Below are 15,498 nucleotides of genomic sequence, written 5' to 3' on the forward strand. Positions count from 1 at the left end.
AACTTGTCTTTGGCTGTGGAAGTTTGAGCGCCTTGAGTGAGAAGCTCCATGTTCGTTTTGTGTGGGTGCTGAAGCTGCTTGATTCCATCCCACTGGGCTCAATGGGCATGGGACCGGAAGGGACCCAACAGGGTTTCCTAGATAGCTGCCAGGACAGCTGATGGTATGTGAAGTTCATGAGACAGGTGGAGTTGTTTTGGCAGTGGAAGAGCTGTGCTGCTGCTTCGGGCAGTTGCCATTCACCAGCACACTCCCTACCCTAGGTGTCATATCCACTTTCAGACATATGTGCTGCCAGAGCACTTGGTTTCCATGGCAGCGGGAAATGGCTTGGGCACTGAACTTGTCATTCGATATGTAATTTTGAGCGCCTTGAGTGAGGAGCTCCATGTTCGTTTTGTGTGGGTGCTGAAGCTGCTTGATTCCATCCCACTGGGCTCAATGAGCATGGGACCGGAAGTGACCCAACAGGGTTTCCTAGATAGCTGCCAGGACAGCTGATGGTATGTGAAGTTCATGAGGCAGGTGGAGTTGTTTTGGCAGTGGAAGAGCTGTGCTGCTGCTTCGGGCAGTTGCCATTCACTAGCACACTCCCTTCCCTAGGTGTCATATCCCCTTTCAGACATATGTGCTGCTAGAGCACTTGGTTTCCATGGCAGCGGGAAATGGCTTGGGCACTGAACTTGTCTTGGGCTGTGGAGTTTTGAGCGCCTTGAGTGAGGAGCTCCATGTTCGTTTTGTGTGGGTGCTGAAGCTGCTTGATTCCATCCCACTGGGCTCAATGGGCATGGGACCGGAAGTGACCCAACAGGGTTTCCTAGATAGCTGCCAGGACAGCAGATGGTATGTGAAGTTCATGAGGCAGGTGGAGTTGTTTTGGCAGTGGAAGAGCTGTGCTGCTGCTTCGGGCAGTTGCCATTCACCAGCACACTCCCTTCCCTAGGTGTCATATCCACTTTCAGACATATGTGCTGCCAGAGCACTTGGTTTCCATGGCAGCGGGAAATGGCTTGGGCACTGAACTTGTCTTTGGCCGTGGAGTTTTGAGCGCCTTGAGTGAGGAGCTCCATGTTAGATCTGTGTGGGTGCTGAAGCTGCTTGATTCCATCCCTTAGGCTCAATGGGCATGGGACCGGAAGTGACCCAACAGGGTTTCCTAGATAGCTGCCAGGACAGCTGATGGTATGTGAAGTTCATGAGGCAGGTGGAGTTGTTTTGGCAGTGGAAGAGCTGTGCTGCTGCTTCGGGCAGTTGCCATTCACCAGCACACTCCCTTCCCTAGGTGTCATATCCACTTTCAGACATATGTGCTGCCAGAGCACTTGGTTTCCATGGCAGCGGGAAATGGCTTGGGCACTGAACTTGTCTTTGGCTGTGGAGTTTTGAGCGCCTTGAGTGAGGAGCTCCATGTTCGTTTTGTGTGGGTGCTGAAGCTGCTTGATTCCATCCCACTGGGCTCAATGGGCATGGGACCGGAAGTGACCCAACAGGGTTTCCTAGATAGCTGCCAGGACAGCTGATGGTATGTGAAGTTCATGAGGCAGGTGGAGTTGTTTTGGCAGTGGAAGAGCTGTGCTGCTGCTTCGGGCAGTTGCCATTCACCACCACACTCCCTTCCCTAGGTGTCATATCCACTTTCACACATATGTGCTGCCAGAGCACTTGGTTTCCATGGCAGCGGGAAATGGCTTGGGCACTGAACTTGTCTTTGGCCGTGGAGTTTTGAGCGCCTTGAGTGAGGAGCTCCATGTTCGTTTTGTGTGGGTGCTGAAGCTGCTTGATTCCATCCCACTAGGCTCAATGGGCATGCGACCGGAAGTGACCCAACAGGGTTTCCTAGATAGCTGCCAGGACAGCTGATGGTATGTGAAGTTCATGAGGCAGGTGGAGTTGTTTTGGCAGTGGAAGAGCTGTGCTGCTGCTTCGGGCAGTTGCCATTCACCACCACACTCCCTTCCCTAGGTGTCATATCCACTTTCAGACATATGTGGTGCCAGAGCACTTGGTTTCCATGGCAGCGGGAAATGGCTAGGGCACTGAATTTGTCTTTTGCTGTGGAGTTTTGAGCGCCTTGAGTGAGGAGCTCCATGTTAGATTTGTGTGGGTGCTCAAGCTGCTTGATTCCATCCCCCTGGGCTCAATGGGCATGGGACCGGAAGTGACCCAACAGGGTTTCCTAGATAGCTGCCAGGACAGCTGATGGTATGTTAAGTTCATGAGGCAGGTGGAGTTGTTTTGGCAGTGGAAGAGCTGTGCTGCTGCTTCGGGCAGTTGCCATTCACCACCATACTAACTTCCCTAGGTGTCATATCCACTTTCAGAGATATGTGCTGCCAGAGCACTTGGTTTCCATGGCAGCGGGAAATGGCTTGGGCACTGAACTTGTCTTTGGCTGTGGAGTTTTGAGCGCCTTGAGTGAGGAGCTCCATGTTAGTTTTGTGTGGGTGCTGAAGCTGCTTGATTCAATCCCACTGGGCTCAATGGGCATGGGACCGGAAGTGACCCAACAGGGTTTCCTAGATAGCTGCCAGGACAGCTGATGGTATGTGAAGTTCATGAGGCATGTGGAGTTGTTTTGGCAGTGGAAGAGCTGTGCTGCTGCTTCGGGCAGTTGCCATTCACCAGCACACTCCCTTCCCTAGGTGTCATATCCACTTTCAGACATATGTGCTGCCAGAGCACTTGGTTTCCATGGCAGCGGGAAATGGCTTGGGCACTGAACTTGTTTTTGGTTGTGGAGTTTTGAGCGCCTTGAGTGAGGAGCTCCATGTTAGTTTTGTGTGGGTGCTGAAGCTGCTTGATTCCATCCCACTGGGCTCAATGGGCATGGGACCGCAAGTGACCCAACAGGGTTTCCTAGATAGCTGCCAGGACAGCTGATGGTATGTGAAGTTCATGAGGCAGGTGGAGTTGTTTTGGCAGTGGAAGAGCTGTGCTGCTGCTTCGGGCAGTTGCCATTCCCTAGCACACTCCCTTCCCTAGGTGTCATATCCACTTTCAGACATATGTGCTGCCAGAGCACTTGGTTTCCATGGCAGCGGGAAATGGCTTGGGCACTGAACTTGTCTTTAGCTGTGCAGTTTTGAGCGCCTTGAGTGAGGAGCTCCATGTTAGTTTTGTGTGGGTGCTGAAGCTGCTTGATTCCATCCCACTGGGCTCAATGGGCATGGGACCGGAAGTGACCCAACAGGGTTTCCTAGATAGCTGCCAGGACAGCAGATGGTATGTGAAGTTCATGAGACAGGTGGAGTTGTTTTGGCAGTGGAAGAGCTGTGCTGCTGCTTCGGGCAGTTGCCATTCACCAGCACACTCCCTTCCCTAGGTGTCATATCCACTTTCAGACATATGTGCTGCCAGAGCACTTGGTTTCCATGGCAGCGGGAAATGGCATGGGCACTGAACTTGTCTTTGGCTGTGGAGTTTTGTGCGCCTTGAGTGAGGAGCTCCATGTTCGTTTTGTGTGGGTGCTCAAGCTGCTTGATTCCATCCCACTGGGCTCAATGGGCGTGGGACCGGAAGTGACCCAACAGGGTTTCCTAGATAGCTGCCAGGACAGCTGATGGTATGTGAAGTTCATGAGGCAGGTGGAGTTGTTTTGGCAGTGGAAGAGCTGTGCTGCTGCTTCGGGCAGTTGCCATTCACCAGCACACTCCCTTCCCTAGGTGTCATATCCACTTTCAGACATATGTGGTGCCAGAGCACTTGGTTTCCATGGCAGCGTGAAATGGCTTGGGCACTGAACTTGTCTTTGGCCGTGGAGTTTTGAGCGCCTTGAGTGAGGAGCTCCATGTTCGTTTTGTGTGGGTGCTGAAGCTGCTTGATTCCATCCCACTAGGCTCAATGGGCATGGGACCGGAAGTGACCCAACAGGGTTTCCTAGATAGCTGCCAGGACAGCTGATGGTATGTGAAGTTCATGAGGCAGGTGGAGTTGTTTTGGCAGTGGAAGAGCTGTGCTGCTGCTTCGGGCAGTTGCCATTCACCAGCACACTCCCTTCCCTAGGTGTCATATCCACTTTCAGACATATGTGGTGCCAGAGCACTTGGTTTCCATGGCAGCGGGAAATGGCTAAGGCACTGTATTTGTCTTTTGCTGTGGAGTTTTGAGCGCCTTGAGTGAGGAGCTCCATGTTAGATTTGTGTGGGTGCTCAAGCTGCTTGATTCCATCCCACTGGGCTCAATGGGCATGGGACCGGAAGTGACCCAACAGGGTTTCCTAGATAGCTGCCAGGACAGCTGATGGTATGTTAAGTTCATGAGGCAGGTGGAGTTGTTTTGGCAGTGGAAGAGCTGTGCTGCTGCTTCGGGCAGTTGCCATTCACCACCATACTAACTTCCCTAGGTGTCATATCCACTTTCAGACATATGTGCTGCCAGAGCACTTGGTTTCCATGGCAGCGGGAAATGGCTTGGGCACTGAACTTGTCTTTGGCCGTGGAGTTTTGAGCGCCTTGAGTGAGGAGCTCCATGTTCGTTTTGTGTGGGTGCTCAAGCTGCTTGATTCCATCCCACTTGGCTCAATGGGCGTGGGACCGGAAGTGACCCAACAGGGTTTCCTAGATAGCTGCCAGGACAGCTGATGGTATGTGAAGTTCATGAGGCAGGTGGAGTTGTTTTGGCAGTGGAAGAGCTGTGCTGCTGCTTCGGGCAGTTGCCATTCACCAGCACACTCTCTTCCCTAGGTGTCATATCCACTTTCAGACATATGTGCTGCCAGAGCACTTGGTTTCCATGGCAGCGTGAAATGGCTTGGGCACTGAACTTGTCTTTGGCCGTGGAGTTTTGAGCGCCTTGAGTGAGGAGCTCCATGTTCGTTTTGTGTGGGTGCTGAAGCTGCTTGATTCCATCCCACTAGGCTCAATGGGCATGGGACCGGAAGTGACCCAACAGGGTTTCCTAGATAGCTGCCAGGACAGCTGATGGTATGTGAAGTTCATGAGGCAGGTGGAGTTGTTTTGGCAGTGGAAGAGCTGTGCTGCTGCTTCGGGCAGTTGCCATTCACCAGCACACTCCCTTCCCTAGGTGTCATATCCACTTTCAGACATATGTGGTGCCAGAGCACTTGGTTTCCATGGCAGCGGGAAATGGCTAGGGCACTGAATTTGTCTTTTGCTGTGGAGTTTTGAGCGCCTTGAGTGAGGAGCTCCATGTTAGATTTGTGTGGGTGCTCAAGCTGCTTCATTCCATCCCACTGGGCTCAATGGGCATGGGACCGGAAGTGACCCAACAGGGTTTCCTAGATAGCTGCCAGGACAGCTGATGGTATGTTAAGTTCATGAGGCAGGTGGAGTTGTTTTGGCAGTGGAAGAGCTGTGCTGCTGCTTCGGGCAGTTGCCATTCACCACCATACTAACTTCCCTAGGTGTCATATCCACTTTCAGAGATATGTGCTGCCAGAGCACTTGGTTTCCATGGCAGCGGGAAATGGCTTGGGCACTGAACTTGTCTTTGGCCGTGGAGTTTTGAGCGCCTTGAGTGAGGAGCTCCATGTTCGTTTTGTGTGGGTGCTGAAGCTGCTTGATTCCATCCCACTGGGCTCAATGGGCATGGGACCGGAAGTGACCCAACAGGGTTTCCTAGATAGCTGCCAGGACAGCTGATGGTATGTGAAGTTCATGAGGCAGGTGGAGTTGTTTTGGCAGTGGAAGAGCTGTGCTGCTGCTTCGGGCAGTTGCCATTCACCAGCACACTCCCTTCCCTAGGTGTCATATCCACTTTCAGACATATGTGCTGCCAGAGCACTTGGTTTCCATGGCAGCGGGAAATGGCTTGGGCACTGAACTTGTCTTTGGCTGTGGAGTTTTGAGCGCCTTGAGTGAGGAGCTCCATGTTAGTTTTGTGTGGGTGCTGAAGCTGCTTGATTCAATCCCACTGGGCTCAATGGGCATGGGACAGGAAGTGACCCAACAGGGTTTCCTAGATAGCTGCCAGGACAGCTGATGGTATGTGAAGTTCATGAGGCAGGTGGAGTTGTTTTGGCAGTGGAAGAGCTGTGCTGCTGCTTCGGGCAGTTGCCATTCACCAGCACACTCCCTTCCCTAGGTGTCATATCCACTTTCAGACATATGTGCTGCCAGAGCACTTGGTTTCCATGGCAGCGGGAAATGGCTTGGGCACTGAACTTGTCTTTGGCCATGAAATTTGGAGCGCCTTGAGTGAGGAGCTCCATGTTAGTTTTGTGTGGGTGCTGAAGCTGCTTGATTCCATCCCACTGGGCTCAATGGGCATGGGACCGCAAGTGACCCAACAGGGTTTCCTAGATAGCTGCCAGGACAGCTGATGGTATGTCAAGTTCATGAGGCAGGTGGAGTTGTTTTGGCAGTGGAAGAGCTGTGCTGCTGCTTCGGGCAGTTGCCATTCCCTAGCACACTCCCTTCCCTAGGTGTCATATCCACTTTCAGACATATGTGCTGCCAGAGCACTTGGTTTCCATGGCAGCGGGAAATGGCTTAGGCACTGAACTTGTCTTTGGCTGTGGAGTTTTGAGCGCCTTGAGTGAGGAGCTCCATGTTCGTTTTGTGTGGGTGCTGAAGCTGCTTGATTCCATCCCACTGGGCTCAATGGGCATGGGACCGGAAGTGACCCAACAGGGTTTCCTAGATAGCTGCCAGGACAGCTGATGGTATGTGAAGTGCATGAGGCAGGTGGAGTTGTTTTGGCAGTGGAAGAGCTGTGCTGCTGCTTCGGGCAGTTGCCATTCACCAGCACACTCCCTTCCCTAGGTGTCATATCCACTTTCAGACATATGTGGTGCCAGAGCACTTGGTTTCCATGGCAGCGGGAAATGGCTAGGGCACTGAATTTGTCTTTTGCTGTGGAGTTTTGAGCGCCTTGAGTGAGGAGCTCCATGTTAGATTTGTGTGGGTGCTCAAGCTGCTTCATTCCATCCCACTGGGCTCAATGGGCATGGGACCGGAAGTGACCCAACAGGGTTTCCTAGATAGCTGCCAGGACAGCTGATGGTATGTTAAGTTCATGAGGCAGGTGGAGTTGTTTTGGCAGTGGAAGAGCTGTGCTGCTGCTTCGGGCAGTTGCCATTCACCACCATACTAACTTCCCTAGGTGTCATATCCACTTTCAGAGATATGTGCTGCCAGAGCACTTGGTTTCCATGGCAGCGGGAAATGGCTTGGGCACTGAACTTGTCTTTGGCCGTGGAGTTTTGAGCGCCTTGAGTGAGGAGCTCCATGTTCGTTTTGTGTGGGTGCTGAAGCTGCTTGATTCCATCCCACTGGGCTCAATGGGCATGGGACCGGAAGTGACCCAACAGGGTTTCCTAGATAGCTGCCAGGACAGCTGATGGTATGTGAAGTTCATGAGGCAGGTGGAGTTGTTTTCGCACTGGAAGAGCTGTGCTGCTGCTTCGGGCAGTTGCCATTCACCACCACACTCCCCTCCCTAGGTGTCATATCCACTTTCAGACATATGTGCTGCCAGAGCACTTGGTTTCCATGGCAGCGGGAAATGGCTTGGGCACTGAACTTGTCTTTCGATATGTAGTTTTTAACGCCTTGAGTGCGGAGCTCCATGTTCGTTTTGTGTGGGTGCTGAAGCTGCTTGATTCCATCCCACTGGGCTCAATGGGCATGGGACCGGAAGTGACCCAACAGGGTTTCCTAGAGAGCTGCCAGGACAGCTGATGGTATGTGAAGTTCATGAGACAGGTGGAGTTGTTTTGGCACTGGAAGAGCTGTGCTGCTGCTTCGGGCAGTTGCCATTCAACAGCACATACAATTCCCTAGGTGTCATATCCACTTTCAGACATATGTGCTGCCAGAGCACTTGGTTTTCATGGCAGCGGGAAATGGCTTGGGCACTGAACTTGTCTTTGGCCGTGGAGTTTTGAGCGCCTTGAGTGAGGAGCTCCATGTTCGTTTTGTGTGGGTGCTGAAGCTGCTTGATTCCATCCCACTGGGCTCAATGGGCATGGGACCGGAAGTGACCCAACAGGGTTTCCTAGATAGCTGCCAGGACAGCTGATGGTATGTGAAGTGAATGAGGCAGGTGGAGTTGTTTTGGCAGTGGAAGAGCTGTGCTGCTGCTTCGGGCAGTTGCCATTCACCAGCACACTCCCTTCCCTAGGTGTCATATCCACTTTCAGACATATGTGCTGCCAGAGCACTTGGTTTCCATGGCAGCGGGAAATGGCTTGGGCACTGAACTTGTATTTGGCTGTGGAGTTTTGAGCGCCTTGAGTGAGGAGCTCCATGTTCGTTTTGTGTGGGTGCTGAAGCTGCTTGATTCAATCCCACTGGGCTCAATGGGCATGGGACCGGAAGTGACCCAACAGGGTTTCCTAGATAGCTGCCAGGACAGCATATGTTGTCTGAAGTTCATGAGGCAGGTGGAGTTGTTTTGGCAGTGGAAGAGGTGTGCTGCTGCCTCGGGCAGTTGCCATTAAGCACCAACACACTCCCTTCCCTGGGTGTCATATCCAATTTCAGACATATGTGCTGCCAAAGCACTTGGTTTCCATGGCAGCGGGAAATGGCTTGGGCACTGAACTTGTCTTTGGCTGTGAAGTTTGGAGCGCATTGAGTGAGGAGCTCCATGTTCGTTTTGTGTGGGTGCTGAAGCTGCTTGATTCCATCCCACTGGGCTCAATGGGCATGGGACCGGAAGTGACCCAACAGGGTTTCCTAGATAGCTGCCAGGACAGCTGATGGTATGTGAAGTTCATGAGGCAGGTGGAGTTGTTTTGGCACTGGAAGAGCTGTGCTGCTGCTTCGGGCAGTTGCCATTCACCAGCACACTCCCTTCCCTAGGTGTCATATCCACTTTCAGACATATGTGCTCCCAGAGCACTTGGTTTCCATGGCAGCGGGAAATGGCTTCGGCACTGAACTTGTCTTTGGCCGTGGAGTTTTGAGCGCCTTGAGTGAGGAGCTCCATGTTCGTTTTGTGTGGGTGCTGAAGCTGCTTGATTCCATCCCACTGGGCTCAAAGGACATGGGACCGGAAGTGACCCAACAGGGTTTCCTAGATAGCTGCCAGGACAGCTGATGGTATGTGAAGTTCATGAGGTAGGTGGAGTTGTTTTGGCAGTGGAAGAGCTGTGCTGCTGCTCAGAGCAGTTGCCATTCACCAGCACACTCCCTTCCCTAGGTGTCATATCCACTTTCAGACATATGTGCTGCCAGAGCACTTGGTTTCCATGGCAGCAGGAAATGGCTTGGGCACTGAACTTGTCTTTGGCCGTGGAGTTTTGAGCGCCTTGAGTGAGGAGCTCCATGTTCGTTATGTATGGGTGCTGAAGCTGCTTGATTCCATCCCACTGGGCTCAATGGGCATGGGACCGGAAGTGACCCAACAGGGTTTCCTAGATAGCTGCCAGGACAGCAGATGGTATGTGAAGTTCATGAGGCAGGTGGAGTTGTTTTTTCAGTGGAAGAGCTGTGCTGCTGCTTCGGGCAGTTGCCATTCACCAGCACACTCCCTTCCCTAGGTGTCATATTCACTTTCAGACATATGTGCTGCCAGAGCACTTGGTTTCCATGGCAGCGGGAAATGGCTTGGGCACTGAACTTGTCTTTCGATATGTAGTTTTTAACGCCTTGAGTGCGGAGCTCCATGTTCGTTTTGTGTGGGTTTTGAAGCTGCTTGATTCCATCCCACTGGGCTCAATGGGCATGGGACCGGAAGTGACCCAACAGGGTTTCCTAGATAGCTGCCAGGACAGCAGATGTTGTCTGAAGTTCATGAGGCAGGTGGAGTTGTTTTGGCAGTGGAAGAGCTGTGCTGCTGCTTCGGGCAGTTGCCATTAAGCACCAACACACTCCCTTCCCTAGGTGTCATATCCACTTTCAGACATATGTGCTGCCAGAGCACTTGGTTTCCATGGCAGCGGGAAATGGCTTGGGCACTGAACTTGTATTTGGCTGTGGAGTTTTGAGCGCGTTGAGTGAGGAGCTCCATGTTCGTTTTGTGTGGGTGCTGAAGCTGCTTGATTCCATCCCACTGGGCTCAAAGGACATGGGACAGGAAGTGACCCAACAGGGTTTCCTAGATAGCTGCCAGGACAGCTGATGGTACGTGAAGTTCATGAGGCAGGTGGAGTTGTTTTGGCACTGGGAGAGCTGTGCTGCTGCTTCGGGCAGTTGCCATTCACCACCACACTCCCTTCCCTAGGTGTCATATCCACTTTCAGACATATGTGCTGCCAGAGCACTTGGTTTCCATGGCAGCGGGAAATGGCTTGGGCACTGAACTTGTGTTTGGCCGTGGAGTTTTGAGCGCCTTGAGTGAGGAGCTCCATGTTCGTTTTGTGTGGGTGCTGAAGCTGCTTGATTCCATCCCACTGGGCTCAATGGGCATGGGACCGGAAGTGACCCAGCATCGTTTCCTAGATAGAATACAGGACAGCTGATGGTATGTGAAGTGAATGAGGCAGGTGGAGTTGTTTTGGCACTGGAAGAGCTGTGCTGCTGCATTGGGCAGTTGCCATTCACCACCAGACACCCTTCCCTACGTGTCATTTCCACTTTCAGACATATGTGCTGCCAGAGCACTTGGTTTCCATGGCAGCGGGAAATGACTTGGGCACTGAACTTGTCTTTGGACGTGGAGTTTTGAGCGCCTTGAGTGAGGAGCTCCATGTTCGTTTTGTGTGGGTGCTGAAGCTGCTTGATTCCATCCCACTGGGCTCAATGGGCATGGGACCGGAAGTGACCCAACAGGGTTTCCTAGATAGCTGCCAGGACAGCTGATGGTATGTGAAGTTCATGAGGCAGGTGGAGTTGTTTTGGCACTGGAAGAGCTGTGCTGCTGCTTCGGGCAGTTGCCATTCACCAGCACACTCCCTTCCCTAGGTGTCATATCCACTTTCAGACATATGTGCTGCCAGAGCACTTGGTTTCCATGGCAGCGGGAAATGGCTTGGGCACTGAACTTGTCTTTGGCCGTGGAGTTTTGAGCGCCTTGAGTGAGGAGCTCCATGTTCGTTATGTATGGGTGCTGAAGCTGCTTGATTCCATCCCACTGGGCTCAATGGGCATGGGACCGGAAGTGACCCAACAGGGTTTCCTAGATAGCTGCCAGGACAGCAGATGGTATGTGAAGTTCATGAGGCAGGTGGAGTTGTTTTTTCAGTGGAAGAGCTGTGCTGCTGCTTCAGGCAGTTGCCATTCACCATCAGACTTCCTTCCCTAGGTGTCATAACCATTTTCAGACATATGTGCTGCCAGAGCAGTTGGTTTCCATGGCAGCGGGAAATGGCTTGGGCACTGAACTTGTCTTTCGATATGTAGTTTTTAACGCCTTGAGTGCGGAGCTCCATGTTCGTTTTGTGTGGGTGCTGAAGCTGCTTGATTCCATCCCACTGGGCTCAATGGGCATGGGACCGGAAGTGACCCAACAGGGTTTCCTAGATAGCTGCCAGGACAGCTGATGGTATGTGAAGTGAATGAGGCAGGTGGAGTTGTTTTGGCACTGGAAGAGCTGTGCTGCTGCTTCGGGCAGTTGCCATTCACCAGCACACTCCCTTCCCTAGGTGTCATATTCACTTTCAGACATATGTGCTGCCAGAGCACTTGGTTTCCATGGCAGCGGGAAATGGCTTGGGCACTGAACTTGTCTTTGGCTGTGGAGTTTTGAGCGCGTTGAGTGAGGAGCTCCATGTTCGTTTTGTGTGGGTTTTGAAGCTGCTTGATTCCATCCCACTGGGCTCAATGGGCATGGGACCGGAAGTGACCCAACAGGGTTTCCTAGATAGCTGCCAGGACAGCAGATGTTGTCTGAAGTTCATGAGGCAGGTGGAGTTGTTTTGGCAGTGGAAGAGCTGTGCTGCTGCTTCGGGCAGTTGCCATTAAGCACCAACACAGTCCCTTCCCTAGGTGTCATATCCACTTTCAGACATATGTGCTGTCAGAGCACTTGGTTTCCATGGCTGCGGGAAATGGCTTGGACACTGAACTTGTCTTTGGCCGTGGAGTTTTGAGCGCCTTGAGTGAGGAGCTCCATGTTCGTTTTGTGTGGGTGCTGAAGCTGCTTGATTCCATCCCACTGGGCTCAATGGGCATGGGACCGGAAGTGACCCAGCATCGTTTCCTAGATAGATTACAGGACAGCTGATGGTATGTGAAGTGAATGAGGCAGGTGGAGTTGTTTTGGCACTGGAAGAGCTGTGCTGCTGCATTGGGCAGTTGCCATTCACCACCAGACACCCTTCCCTACGTGTCATTTCCACTTTCAGACATATGTGCTGCCAGAGCACTTGGTTTCCATGGCAGCGGGAAATGACTTGGGCACTGAACTTGTCTTTGGACGTGGAGTTTTGAGCGCCTTGAGTGAGGAGCTCCATGTTCGTTTTGTGTGGGTGCTGAAGCTGCTTGATTCCATCCCACTGGGCTCAATGGGCATGGGAACGGAAGTGACCCAACAGGGTTTCCTAGATAGCTGCCAGAACAGCTGATGGTATGTGAAGTTCATGAGGCAGGTGGAGTTGTTTTGGCACTGGAAGAGCTGTGCTGCTGCTTCGGGCAGTTGCCATTCACCAGCATACTCCCTTCCCTAGGTGTCATATCCACTTTCAGACATATGTGCTGCCAGAGCACTTGGTTTCCATGGCAGCGGGAAATGGCTTGGGCACTGAACTTGTCTTTGGCCGTGGAGTTTTGAGCGCCTTGAGTGAGGAGCTCCAAGTTAGATTTGTGTGGGTGCTCAAGCTGCTTGATTCCATCCCCCTGGGCTCAATGGGCATGGGACAGGAAGTGACCCAACAGGGTTTCCTAGATAGCTGCCAGGACAGCTGATGGTATGTGAAGTTCATGAGGCAGGTGGAGTTGTTTTGGCACTGGAAGAGCTGTGCTGCTGCTTCGGGCAGTTGCCATTCACCAGCACACTCCCTTCCCTAGGTGCCATATCCACTTTCAGACATATGTGCTGCCAGAGCACTTGGTTTCCATGGCAGCGGGAAATGGATTCGGCACTGAACTTGTCTTTGGCCGTGGAGTTTTGAGCGCCTTGAGTGAGGAGCTCCATGTTGGTTTTCTGTGGGTGCTCAAGCTGCTTGATTCCATCCCACTGGGCTCAATGGGCATGGGACCGGAAGTGACCCAACAGGGTTTCCTAGATAGCTGCCAGGACAGCTGATGGTATGTGAAGTTCATGAGGTAGGTGGAGTTGTTTTGGCCCTGGAAGAGCTGTGCTGCTGCTTCTGACAGTTGCCATTCACCAGCACACTCCCTTCCCTAGGTGTCATATCCACTTTCAGACATATGTGCTGCCAGAGCACTTGGTTTCCATGGCAGCGGGAAATGGATTCGGCACTGAACTTGTCTTTGGCTGTGGAGTTTTGAGCGCCTTGAGTGAGGAGCTCCATGTTCGCTTTGTGTGGGTGCTGAAGCTGCTTGATTGCATCCCACTGGGCTGAATGGGCATGGGACCGGAAGTGACCCAACAGGGTTTCCTAGATAGCTGCCAGGACAACTGATGGTATGTGAAGTTCATGAGGCAGGTGGAGTTGTTTTGGCAGTAGAAGAGCTGTGCTGCTGCTTCGGGCAGTTGCCATTCACCAGCACACTCCCTTCCCTAGGTGTCATATCCACTTTCAGACATATGTGCTGCCAGAGCACTTGGTTTCCATGGCAGCCGGAAATGGCTTGGGCACTGAACTTGTCTTTGGCCGTGGAGTTTTTAGGGCCTTGAGTGAGGAGCTCCATGTTCGTTTTGTGTGGGTGCTGAAGCTGCTTGATTCCATCCCACTGGGCTCAATGGGCATGGGACCGGAAGTGACCCAACAGGGTTTCCTAGATAGCTGCCAGGACAGCTGATGGTATCTGAAGTTCATGAGGCAGGTGGAGTTGTTTTGGCAGTAGAAGAGCTGTGTTGCTGCTTCGGGCAGTTGCCATTCACCAGCACACTCCCTTCCCAAGGTGTCATATCCACTTTCAGACATATGTGCTGCCAGAGCACTTGGTTTCCATGGCAGCGGGAAATGGCTTGGGCACTGAACTTGTTTTTGGCCGTGGAGTTTTGAGCGCCTTGAGTGAGGAGCTCCATGTTAGATTTGTGTGGGTGCTCAAGCTGCTTGATTCCATCCCACTGGGCTCAATGGGCATGGGACCGGAAGTGACCCAACAAGGTTTCCTAGATAGCTGCCAGGACAGCTGATGGTATGTGAAGTTCATGAGGTAGGTGGAGTTGTTTTGGCAGTAGAAGAGCTTTGCTGCTGCTTCTGAGAGTTGCCATTCACCAGCACACTCCCTTCCCTAGGTGTCATATCCACTTTCAGACATATGTGCTGCCAGAGCACTTGGTTTCCATGGCAGCGGGAAATGGATTCGGCACTGAACTTGTCTTTGGCTGTGGAGTTTTTAGTGCCTTGAGTGAGGAGCTCCATGTTAGATCTGTGTGGGTGCTGAAGCTGCTTGATTCCCTCCCACTGTGCTCAATGGGCATGGGACCGGAAATGACCCAACAGGGTTTCCTAGATAGCTGCCAGGACAGCTGATGGTATGTGAAGTTCATGAGGCAGGTGGAGTTGTTTTGGCAGTGGAAGAGCTGTGCTGCTGCTTCGGGCAATTGCCATTCACCACCACACTCCCTTCCCTAGGTGTCATATCCACTTTCAGACATATGTGCTGCCAGAGCACTTGGTTTCCATGGCAGCGGGAAATGGCTTGGGCACTGAACTTGTCTTTGGCCGTGGAGTTTTGAGCGCCTTGAGTGAGGAGCTCCATGTTCGTTTTGTGTGGGTGCTGAAGCTGCTTGATTGCATCCCACTGGGCTCAAAGTGCATGGGACCGGAAGTGACCCAACAGGGTTTCCTAGATAGCTGCCAGGACAGCTGATGGTATGTGAAGTTCATGAGGCAGGTGGAGTTGTTTTGGCAGTGGAAGAGCTGTGCTGCTGCTTCGGGCAGTTGCCATTCACCAGCACACTCCCTTCCCTAGGTGCCATATCCACTTTCAGACATATGTGCTGCCAGAGCACTTGGTTTCCATGGCAGCGGGAAATGGCTTGGGCACTGAACTTGTCTTTGGCCATGGAGTTTTGAGCGCCTTGAGTGAGGAGCTCCAAGTTATATTTGTGTGGGTGCTCAAGCTGCTTGATTCCATCCCACTGGGCTCAATGGTCATGGGACCGGAAGTGACCCAACAGGTTTTCCTAGATAGCTGCCAGGACAGCTGATGGTATGTGAAGTTCATGAGGTAGGTGGAGTTGTTTTGGCACTGGAAGAGCTGTGCTGCTGCTTCGGGCAATTGCCATTCACCACCACACTCCCTTCCCTAGGTGTCATATCCACTTTGAGATATATGTGCTGCCAGAACACTTGGTTTCCATGGCAGCGGGAAATGGCTTGGGCACTGAACTTGTCTTGGCTGTGGAGTTTTTTGCGCCTTGAGTGAGGAGCTCCATGTTCGTTTTGTGTGTGTGCTCAAGCTGCTTGATTCCATCCCCCTGGGCTCAATGGGCATGGGACCGGAAGTGACCCAACAAGGTTTCCTAGATAGCTGCCAGGACAGCTGATGGTATGTGAAGTTCATGAGGCAGGTGGAG

Source organism: Ochotona princeps, chromosome 1 (genome assembly GCF_030435755.1).
Source record: "Ochotona princeps isolate mOchPri1 chromosome 1, mOchPri1.hap1, whole genome shotgun sequence".
Classification (NCBI taxonomy): domain Eukaryota; kingdom Metazoa; phylum Chordata; class Mammalia; order Lagomorpha; family Ochotonidae; genus Ochotona; species Ochotona princeps.